Genomic DNA, 11,190 nt, shown 5'->3' on the forward strand with positions numbered 1-11,190 from the left:
TTGTCCTATGGAAGCAAACAACGCACACGACCTTTTAAATGTCCAAAGGCACATTCCACCACCATTCTGCGCTTCAGGTAATATGAATACCAAGCTAAAAAATATACAAATTTAAGCTGGCCAAAGCCAGAAGCTGGAAATACTCTCTGATGGGTGAATGTATGGAATCCTCTGTGGAAGCAAGTGCAACCCACGATCTCCAATGTGTCCTTTCAGACCATTACATGGTGCACCCCCAAGAACGGTGGGTGGACTGAGTACATCCCAAATGCAGTACATACACAGAAGGGTTAAAGCAGCAATTTAGTTGGTGGGTGAGGGAACACACATGGAATCGTCATCAGAGAAGGGATTCGCGGGCAGCAGGAAACACAGGGTTGGGTGCATGGACCCTGGGGGACAGCTGGGTACCCAAATAACTGATAAGCCAAAATGTGAAACTTCAACAACAAATCAATGAACTACTGGCTCAGCAAGTGTCTGCAATGGTGACAGGATGGAGAAGGGCAGCAGAGGTGAACTGGCAGTTAACTCAATGGACAGGAAACCTGGTAATGTGGGTGGGGGATGGTTTCAGAAGGCTAACCTGGAGGGAGGTGTATATGCTCAGCTAGCAATGTTAATGAATGTCATGAGGGACACATGGGCGGGACGATGTCCTTCAGCTTTAAATCGTGAAGCTAGTCCATAGTTATCCACACTTGCCCGACACACCCATCTGCATGGAAAATAACATCCTCCACCTGTGGGTTTAGCACCTGGGTAATAGTCACCATGATACTTTGGAACAGGACGGTAACAAAGGTGGTCCCCAGGAGCCCTATGGGAGTAAGGAGAAAGGGATTAGCTCACTGGGAACCATTGAGGGATAGAGAGGGAGGGTTGAATGGTGTAAGTTGGACAATAATCAAGTAGAGCAATGTATGTCCATGAAAGATATTTGGATGTGCCCCTCCTCAGTGGCCACAGAAGAGGAGGATCAGTGGCCTGTTGCAAAAGGGGAGTGATTAGGGTGTTGTAGATGGGGTATGATGTGTTTTGCTGGGAATGTACACGATCCTGTAATATAACACTAGGGGGCACAATTATACCAGCACATGATGAAATTACACACATCTACACACTGCCATCAGGACTATGGTGCATGAAAAGGGGTGGCTTTTGAGAGTGCTTGTGGTGATAATGTCGTATTCAGGCCTGTATATTTGCCTGAGATAGAGTTTTGCGTCTTGTTTGCCCATTTGACTTTTCATATTTTTATATCCTTCCTAATATGTGTGTGAACAAAGACACTGCATGTTGCTTCTGCCCAACCAGATGGGTTTGTTAGTACAATGAGAAAAGATAAGGAATAGAGTTAAAGCATTTCTGGGTTTGGTGGGAGTTTAATATATGAGTGTACGCTTGCAGGACAGTCCTGCCTCAACTCCTCTCCGGAGATAAGGTCAATCTACCAGTTGAGAGGGGTGAGTGGGATGGGGGGTGGTGGGGTGGCATAAGAAACACTAAAAGCCAAACAAATGCCTGGCCTTGTCCAGTACACAACCTCACTCCTTACCTCTCCCATGGGATACAAAAGAGGTGGTACCAAAGCCCCCAGACTCAAGACCCTCCAGAACAGAATATGACCACAAATTGTAAGGAGGTGGGACCCATGGCGTGCGCTACAGGTATAATTAAGTCTGCTAAGAAGGGGGAGGTGGGGAAAAAGGGGACAAGGGAAAAAGGCTCTGTCAGCAAGCAGAGCTATTGATATGCTTGCTTGATTAATCCCAATAAACATTGCCTTGCCTGCACTTTGGATGTTGAAATGCCAATCATGATCGTGGGAAACCCAGCCTACCCCTTCCTACCATGGCTCATGAAACTGTACACAAGCAGCCTGGAAAGCAGTAAGGAGCAGTTCAGCCATCAGCTGAACAAGCGCAGAATGGTGGTGGAATGTGCCTTTGGACATTTAAAAGGTCGTGTGCGTTGTTTGCTTCCTAGGTTAGACCTCAGTGAAAGTAATATCTCCATTATTATTTCTGCCTGCTGTATGCTCCATAATATCTGTGAAACAAAGGAAGAAAAGTTTCTGCCGGGGTGCGGGGTTGAGGCAGATCACCTGGCAGGCGATTTTGAGCAGCCAGATACCAGGGGAAGAAGAAGAGCCCACCGAGCAGCTCTGCATCTCTGTGAGGCTTTGAAAACCAGTTTCAGCAATGAGCCAGAATAATGTGACACTTATCTGTGTTGTTCCTTACCAATCTGTCCTATTCAGTGCATTTTCTCCCTTGTAAACTCCACCCCCACTAACCACCATGTGTGGAATGAATAAAGAGCTTTTTTCCCCCTCAGTCTATTTTGTTTTATTATGGACACAAACATACAGACAGCAAAGAAAAGTAAGAGAATCTTGAGCAAAAGGGCTGACAACACTATGCCCTGGTCTACACTAGGACTTCAGGTCGAATTTAGCAGTGTTAAATTGATGTAAACCTGCACCCATCCACATGATGAAGCCCTTTATTTCGACTTAAAGGGCTCTTAAAATCGATTTCCATACTCCACCCCTGACAAGTGGATTAGCGCTTAAATCGGCCTTGCCGGGTCGAATTTGGGCTACTGTGGACACAATTCGACGGTATTGGCCTCTGGGAGCTATCCCAGAGTGCTCCATTGTGACCGCTCTGGACAGCATTCTCAACTCAGATGCACTGGCCAGGTAGACAGGAAAAGAACTGCAAACTTTTGGATCTCATTTCCTGTTTGGCCAGCGTGGCAAGCTGCAGGTGACCATGCAGAGCTCATCAGCAGACGTGACCATGATGGAGTCCCTGAATTGCAAAAGAGCTCCAGCATGGACTGAACGGGAGGTACGGGATCTGATTGCTGTATGGGGAGAGGAATCCGTGCTATCAGAACTCCGTTCCAGTTTTCGAAATGCCAAAACCTTTGTCAAAATCTCCCAGGGCATGAAGGACAGAGACCATAACAGGGACCCGAAGCAGTGCCGTGTGAAACTTAAGGCGCTGAGGCAAACCTACCAGAAAACCAGAGGGGCGAACGGCCGTTCCGGGTCAGAGCCCCAAACATGCCGCTTCTATGATGAGCTGCATGCCATTTTAGGGGGTTCAGCCACCACTACCCCAGCCGTGTTGTTTGACTCCTTCAATGGAGATGGAGGCAACACGGAAGCAGGTTTTGGGGACGAAGAAGAAGATGATGATGATGATGAGGTTGTAGATAGCTCACAGCAAGCAAGCGGAGAAACCGGTTTTCCCGACAGCCAGGAACTGTTTCTCACCCTGGACCTGGAGCCAGTACCCCCCCAACCCACCCAAGGCTGCCTCCCGGACCCACCAGGTGGAGAAGGGACCTCCGGTGAGTGTACCTTTTAAAATACTATACATGGTTTAAAAGCAAGCATGTGAAAGGATTAATTTGCCCTGGCATTCGTGGCTTTCCTGGATGTACTCCCAAAGCCTTTGCAAAAGGTTTCTGGGGAGGGCAGCCTTATTGCTTCCTTCATGGTAGGACACTTTACCACCCCAGGCCAGTAACACGTACTTAGGAATCATTGTACAACAAAGCATTGCAGTGTATGTTTGCTGGCATTCAAACAACATCCGTTCTTTGTCTCTCTGTGTTATCCTCAGGAGAGTGAGATATCATTCATGGTCACCTGGTTGAAATAGGGTGCTTTTCTTCAGGGGACACTCAGAGGAGCCCATTCCCGCTGAGCTGTTTGCCTGCGGCTGAACAGAAATGTTCCCCGCTGTTAGCCACGGGGAGGGGGGAGGGTTTAGGGGGTAGCCACGCGGTGGGGGAAGGCAAAATGCGACCTTGTAACGAAAGCACATGTGCTATGTATGTAATGTTAACAGCAAGGTTTACCCTGAAAGAGTGTAGCCACTGTTTTATAAAATGTGTCTTTTTAAATACTGCTGTCCCTTTTTTTTCTCCACCAGCTGCATGTGTTTCAGTGATCACAGGATCTTCTCCTTCCCAGAGGCTAGTGAAGATTAGAAAGAAAAAAAAATGCACTCGTGATGAAATGTTCTCTGAGCTCATGCTGTCCTCCCACACTGACAGAGCACAGACGAATGCGTGGAGGCAAATAATGTCAGAGTGCAGGAAAGCACAAAATGACCGAGAGGAGAGGTGGTGGGCTGAAGAGAGTAAGTGGCGGGCTGAAGACGGGGCTGAAGCTCAACTGTGGCGGCAGCATGATGAGAGGAGGCAGGATTCAATGCTGAGGCTGCTGGAGGATCAAACCAGTATGCTCCAGTGTATGGTTGAGCTGCAGCAAAGGCAGCTGGAGCACAGACTGCCACTACAGCCCCTGTGTAACCAACCGCCCTCCTCCCCAGGTTCCATAGCCTCCACATCCAGACACCCAAGAACGCAGTGGGGGGGGGGCACTGGCCAACCAGCCACTCCACCACAGAGGATTGCCCAAAAAAAAGAAGGCTGTCATTCAATAAATTTTAAAGTTGTAAACTTTTAAAGTGCTGTGTGGCATTTTCCTTCCCTCCTCCACCACCCTCCTGGGCTACCTTGGTAGTCATCCCCCTATTTGTGTGATGAATGAATAAAGAATGCATGAATGTGAAGCAACAATGACTTTATTGCCTCTGCAAGCGGTGATCGAAGGGAGGAGGGGAGGGTGGTTAGCTTACAGGGAAGTAGAATGAACCAAGGGGCGGGGGGTTTCATCAAGGAGAAACAAAGAGAACTTTCACACCCTAGCCTGGCCAGTCATGAAACTGGTTTTCAAAGCTTCTCTGATGCGTACCGCGCCCTCCTGTGCTCTTCTAACCGCCCTGGTGTCTGGCTGCGCGTAACCAGCAGCCAGGCGATTTGCCTCAACCTCCCACCCCGCCATAAATGTCTCCCCCTTACTCTCACAGATATTGTGGAGCACACAGCAAGCAGTAATAACAGTGGGAATATTGGTTTCGCTGAGGTCTAAGTGAGTCAGTAAACTGCGCCAGCGCCCCTTTAAACGTCCAAATGCACATTCTACCACCATTCTGCACTTCCTCAGCCTGTAGTTGAACAGCTACTGTCCAGGCTGCCTGTGTACGGCTTCATGCGCCATGGCATTAAGGGGTAGGCTGGGTCCCCAAGGATAACTATAGGGATTTCAACATCCCCAACAGTTATTTTCTGGTCTGGGAATAAAGTCCCTTCCTGCAGCTTTTGAAACAGACCAGAGTTCCTGAAGATGCGAGCATCATGTACCTTTCCCGGCCATCCCACGTTGATGTTGGTGAAACGTTCCTTGTGATCCACCAGAGCTTGCAGTACTATTGAATAGTACCCCTTGTGGTTTATGTGCTCGCTGGCTTGGTGCTCCGGTGCCAAGATAGGGATATGGGTTCCGTCTGTGGCCCCACCACAGTTAGGGAATCCCATTGCAGCAAAGCCATCCACTATGACCTGCACATTTCCCAGGGTCACTACCCTTGATATCAGCAGATCTTTGATTGCGTGGGCTACTTGCATCACAGCAGCCCCCACAGTAGATTTGCCCACTCCAAATTGATTCCCAACTGACCGGTAGCTGTCTGGCGTTGCAAGCTTCCACAGGGCTATCGCCACTGGCTTCTTAACTATGAGGGCTGCTCTCATCTTGGTATTCATGCGCTTCAGGGCAGGGGAAAGCAAGTCACAAAGTTCCATGAAAGTGCCCTTACGCATGCGAAAGTTTCGCAGCCACTGGGAATCGTCCCAGACCTGCAACACTATGCGGTCCCACCAGTCTGTGCTTGTTTCCCGAGCCCAGAATCGGCGTTCCACAGCATGAACCTGCCCCATTAGCACCATGATGCATGCACTGGTAGGGCCCATGCTTTCAGAGAAATCTGTGTCCATGTCCTGATCACTCATGTGACCGCGCTGACGTCGCCTACTTGCCCGGTATCACTCTGCCAGGTTCTGGTGCTGCATATACTGCTGGATAATGCGTGTGGTGTTTAATGTGCTCCTAATTGCCAAAGTGAGCTGAGCAGCCTCCATGCTTGCCTTGGTATGGCATCCACTCAGAAAAAAGGCGCGGAACGATTGTCTGCCGTTGCTCTGACGGAGGGAGGGGCGACTGATGACACAGCTTACAGGGTTGGCTTCAGGGAGCTAAAATCAACAAAGGGGGTGTCTTTACATCAAGGAGTATTTCAGGCAGGACTCCACGGAGGGTTCCAATAAGAAATGGTGCACCTAAGTTATTGTTCTTATTGGAACAAGGAGGTTAGTCTGGCCTCTGATTGGTACGTGGCTAGATTTACCTCGCTGCCTTCCCTGTGAGTGACTGCAGTGTGACCTAGAGAAATGAGTCCCCTAGACGGGGAAAGCAAATGAGTACAAAACAAATCTGGTCTATTTCTTGTTTTGATTCACTCCATCTATCTTTTACATCTTTGACTGGCAGCAGATGGTGCAGAAGGACTGCATGCCATCCTCATCTCTTGCCTGCCTGGCAGAAGATGGTACAATACAACTGCTAGCAATCCATATCGCCTGCCTGCTCACCATAAGACGGTTCAATAGGACTGACTGCAGGACTAGAGAATGACTTGATCAAGTCACTCCAAATTTAGTCCCTGTGCCCATGTCTGTCCAGGCGCTCCCGGATGACGCGGCCAGGAGCACCTCGGACATGACGATGATGGCTACCAGTCGTACTGCACCGTCTGCTGCCACAAGGCAAGGGGTTGCTGTTACTGTGTAGCAATGCCGTACCGCGTCTGCCAGCACCCAGGAGACATACGGTGACGGTTACCTGAGCTTGCCGTGGTATGGCGTCTGCACAGGTAACTCAGGAAAAAAGGCGCGAAACGATTGTCTGCCCTTGCTTTCACGGAGGGAGGGACGGAACGGGGGCCTGACGATATGTACCCAGAACCACCCGCGACAATGTTTTAGCCCCATCAGGCATTGGGATCTCAACCCAGAATTCCAATGGGCAGCGGAGAGTGCGGGAACTGTGGGATAGCCACCCACAGTGCAACGCTCCGGAAGTCGACTCTAGCCTCGGTACTGTGGAAGCGCTCCGCCGAGTTAATGCACTTAATGCACTTAGAGCATTTTCTGTGGGGACACACACACTCGAATATACAAAACCGATTTCTAAAAAACCGACTTCTATAAATTCGACTTAATTTCGTAGCGTAGACATACCCTATGAATCAGTGACCTGTCCTCTTCATTATTTACCATGTCCCCAAATTTTGTGTCATCAGCAAACTTTCTCAGGGATGATTTTATGTTTTCTTCCAGATCATTGATAAAAATGTTAAATACTGTAGGGCCCAAACCAGATCCTTGTGGGATGCCACCTGAAATAGCCCAGCTCAGTGATAATTCCCCATTTACAGTCACATTTTGAGGCTTAACAGTAGCCCAATTTTTAATCCATTTAATGTGTGGCATGAGAATTTTTTAATCAGACTGTCATGTGGGATATTCATTACTATCACCTTCCCCTTTCTTCCAAATGTTAGATATTATTTTTACAGGTGCCTTCACTTCCCCTCTAAACCAGGTCAGTTTGTTAACTAGTACAACCTTCTTCCTCAGTTGTGGTATTGTGGCTTTTTGGGAATCTTAAACAATTCCCAATTATCATTCACGTTGCTTAAACGATTCCCAATCATCATTCACGTTTTTCTGATTAAATTTTTCCTCCCAGTTGATTTGGCTCATAATTTGTTTTAGCTTTGTGAAATTGGCCCTATTAAAGCACTATTACTGCTCTGGACTTTATTCCGCTCGCACATTAGAAATGTGATCAAGTCATCAATAACCATTAACGTTTAGTTCTTGCGATCCATTTCTCTTTATCTATTAGGACAAAGTCTAACACAGAATTCACCCATGCTGGCCCCAACACTTTTTGAGTTAGGAAATCGTCTTCTGTTATGTTCAGACATTCCAAGGATGTTTTAGTCCTGGCAGTGGGAGACCTCCAGCATATGCCACTCACACTGAAGTCCCCCATGATCACACAGTGTTTTTTCCTACACATTCCTTCCCCATAAGGAAGCAGTTGTCCTGTTCCCTAGTGTGCTTTGGTGGCTGTAGCAGATGCCAACTAGTACCCTATCTTGTGCTTTTATCTATAAGGACTTTAATCCATAAACATTCAAAATCAATTTTCTTCTGAGCCATGAGTGACGCAGAAACAGATAATGCCATATTAAAGGTAGAGTGCTCCTCCCCCGCCCCTTTTCCCCACTTGCTCCTTCCTCGGTTGATTTTAGCATTACTATTGTGTCATTCATTCCAACAGCTTTCAGATAGAATTATAAATGAACAATTCCAATTCCTCTTGTTTATTATGCAGGCTCCTAGCATTGGGGCACAGGCAACTAAAGAATTTTTTCTCTTTAGCAGTCCTTTGGTTTCTTGTCCTTTGTTCTGAACATCTCAGTTTCAGAGCTAGCGGAGTGCTCTTGTCTTCCCTCTTTTTACCTTCCCTGTTTGCTATTAGTGTAACCCCCTCCTGACACTTCTAGCCAGTCTGTCCCAGAGCAGATTGGTCCCCATTCCGCAAAGATGGAGGACTTCCAAACTGAATAGCCCCCTCTCACTATAGACGGTGGACCAATGTTCCACAAAACCAAACCCCTCCACCCTACACCACGTTCCTAGCCAGTGGTTCTGTTGTCTGCCTGTCCCTTTGTAGAATCTTCTTCCAATTCTTCTGAGAATTGATTCTCCAACAAGCATTGTCCATCTTGCTTGGACGGTTGGAGGACCCTTTGTGGGTGAGCTTGATTTCTTCACAGTTTGGGCCAAGCTGCCATTCGGTGCATCTCTCCATTTCCTCAGACCAGCTGGATCTTGAGAGGGATCTTCCCTAGTTTCAACATAGATGACCTAGAATTGGGGGGTTTTCAGTTTGGAGATAGCTGGGGAGACAGGGGGAGGCCCAGAACCTGGGTCCAGGCTCCCCACCCCCCAAAAGGGACCTGACGGAGGGGTCCTGTTCTCTGCACCTACAAGCTCTGTTTGGGACTGTGTTCCTGTCGTCTAATAAACCTTCTGTGCTCCTGGCTGGCTGAGAGTCCCGGGGAATCGCAGGAAGTGGGGGTGCAGAGCCCTGACTCCCCCACACTCGCTGACACTGGGTGACCTGGGATGTCTCTGCATCTAAAGAAAAGCTCATGCTCTGTTCCTGACATGGAAATGGAGATAAATGGAAGGGGGCTGTTGTTCCCTCACGGAAGCTCAGGAGAAAGGGGCAGGGCTGAAGAGAACTCAGGATCCCGAGACTGACAGTCCCCAGGGCCAATGGGGTGATGCAAATGCTCCCGGTGAGCCTGATGGACAGGGCAGCAGGCCAATGAGGGAGTCAGGAGCCCAGGGACCCCTCCTCCGAGTGAGCTGGGGCTGCCTGGGGCAGAGAAGGGCAGAGTTAAGGGGACAGCAGCAGCCGAAGCTGGGCTGAGGGCAGTGCTGGGGAGCTGGAGCTGGGGCAGGGCAGACCAGCCGTGCTGACAAGGAGCCAGGGCTGAGCTACAGCGGGAGCCGTGGGCCCAGAGCTGGGATCGGGGGGCAGAGCCATGCGACACCACACCAGAGCCAAGCAGCTGAGGAGAGCGAGGGGGGAAGGGAGCAGAAGGCCCGACTCGGGGGTGGGGGGCGTGACCCAGATCGGGGGCTGATGCTGGGGAGAAGGGTCCTGCCACCTGCAGCCTGCGGGGGTGTAGCCGGGGCCAGAGCCGTGTCTGACCCCGGTGTCACCGCAGTGCAGGAAGAGCGGGGAGGCCTGGGATGGGTGAGGAACAGACGCTGACCTTTCCTTACGCCCCAGAGACAGATGTGTGTGGTGTCCCCATGCCCACAGGGCGGGGCCCCTTGCTCCTTTAACCTGTCTCACTTTACCTGCTTTTCCTTATTGTTTCTTGCTGTTTTAATAAATTGTATTTGGTCTGAACTTACTGCAGGGACAGTGGGCCAGGGAAGTGGCTTTTGTGGAGCGAGCACCCTGGAGTGGGGACACCCTGGCCCTTGCCCTAAGTGACCGTGACAAGATTGGGGGTCGAGCCCCCCAGGACCTCTGGGCCCAGCTCTGTGGGGTTACGAGAACTCTGGCGCGTGGGAGAGGGGAAGGGGAGCCCTCGAGGGCAGGCAGGCCTCCGGTTGAAGGGATATAGGGTGAGGACTAGGATCCTTTCCCTGTCCGATTCCACCGGGGCCCTGCAGAAGCCAGGAAAGTTCTCCCCAATCGTGGGACCATTCCCCCGCTTACACAAGCGCCCCCTTGGCAAAGGGCTCTAGGGAAAGCCCTCAGTCATGCCCACGGTATCCAGTGACCGAACCCAGACTCTGAAAATGAAACTGAGTGGGGAGTGGCCAGCCCGTCACTCTGCAGAGAGACTTGCAGAGAGCCAGGGAGGCAGAGGGGAAAAGTCAGAGACAAACGGCGAATTAACCTCGGAGTCTGTGCTCGCGTCTGTTCACCAGGGTGAGATACAGGAACAGAGCTGGCTGAGGGGGAGCCCAGGGGTGGGCTAGCAGGGGGCTGCGGGTTGGGAGTGAGGGGCACTGGCAGAGCTGGGTGAGGGACCCAGGGGTGGGATAGCAGGGGGCTGTGGGTGGCAGCTGGGAGTTACCCTCAACTCTCTTAGCTGTGCGCTTTCTCAGAAGCAGGACGCTCTGAGATTCACCATGTGGCAGAGCAGGGCTGGCTCTGGCCATCAAGGCTGCTTGTCTCTGTGCCCAGATCCTCTCTGGTGACCTTCCTTCAGTCCCCTCTCCCTGCCTGCAGCTAATGCCTGGGGAGTGTCCTGTGAGCTGGGGGGGAAGCGGTGGGATTCAGGATGCCCAAGGCAGCCCCTTTTAATAACAACAGAAGCAACGGCAGCAGGATTTTCCACGGCCCCTTGGCTGGCTGGGCTGGCAGACGCCCGGGGTGGCTCTGAGAGTCTCACCCCACGGCTGAGCCCATGTCCGAGAGGGTCGGGTGTTTCCAGAGGGGTGAGCTCAGGGGGCAGGAACGGCTGTGTCATTCCCATCAGAGTTCAGGGTGCTGCACTCCCGGACCCCAAGCAACCCAAAACCCCAAGAGCAGAGAGGCACTTGCCAGCCCTGCCCCAAAATGGGAGTGGCCAGCGCACAACCGTGATTGGAAACTTACCCAGCCAAATGGTGAAAACTAACAATAGAGCCCAGGAGTCCTGGCTCCCAGCCCCTCTGCGG

The sequence above is a fragment of the Lepidochelys olivacea genome, assembly GCF_965140295.1.
Source record: "Lepidochelys olivacea isolate rLepOli2 genome assembly, chromosome: 6".
NCBI classification, from domain to species: Eukaryota; Metazoa; Chordata; order Testudines; family Cheloniidae; genus Lepidochelys; species Lepidochelys olivacea.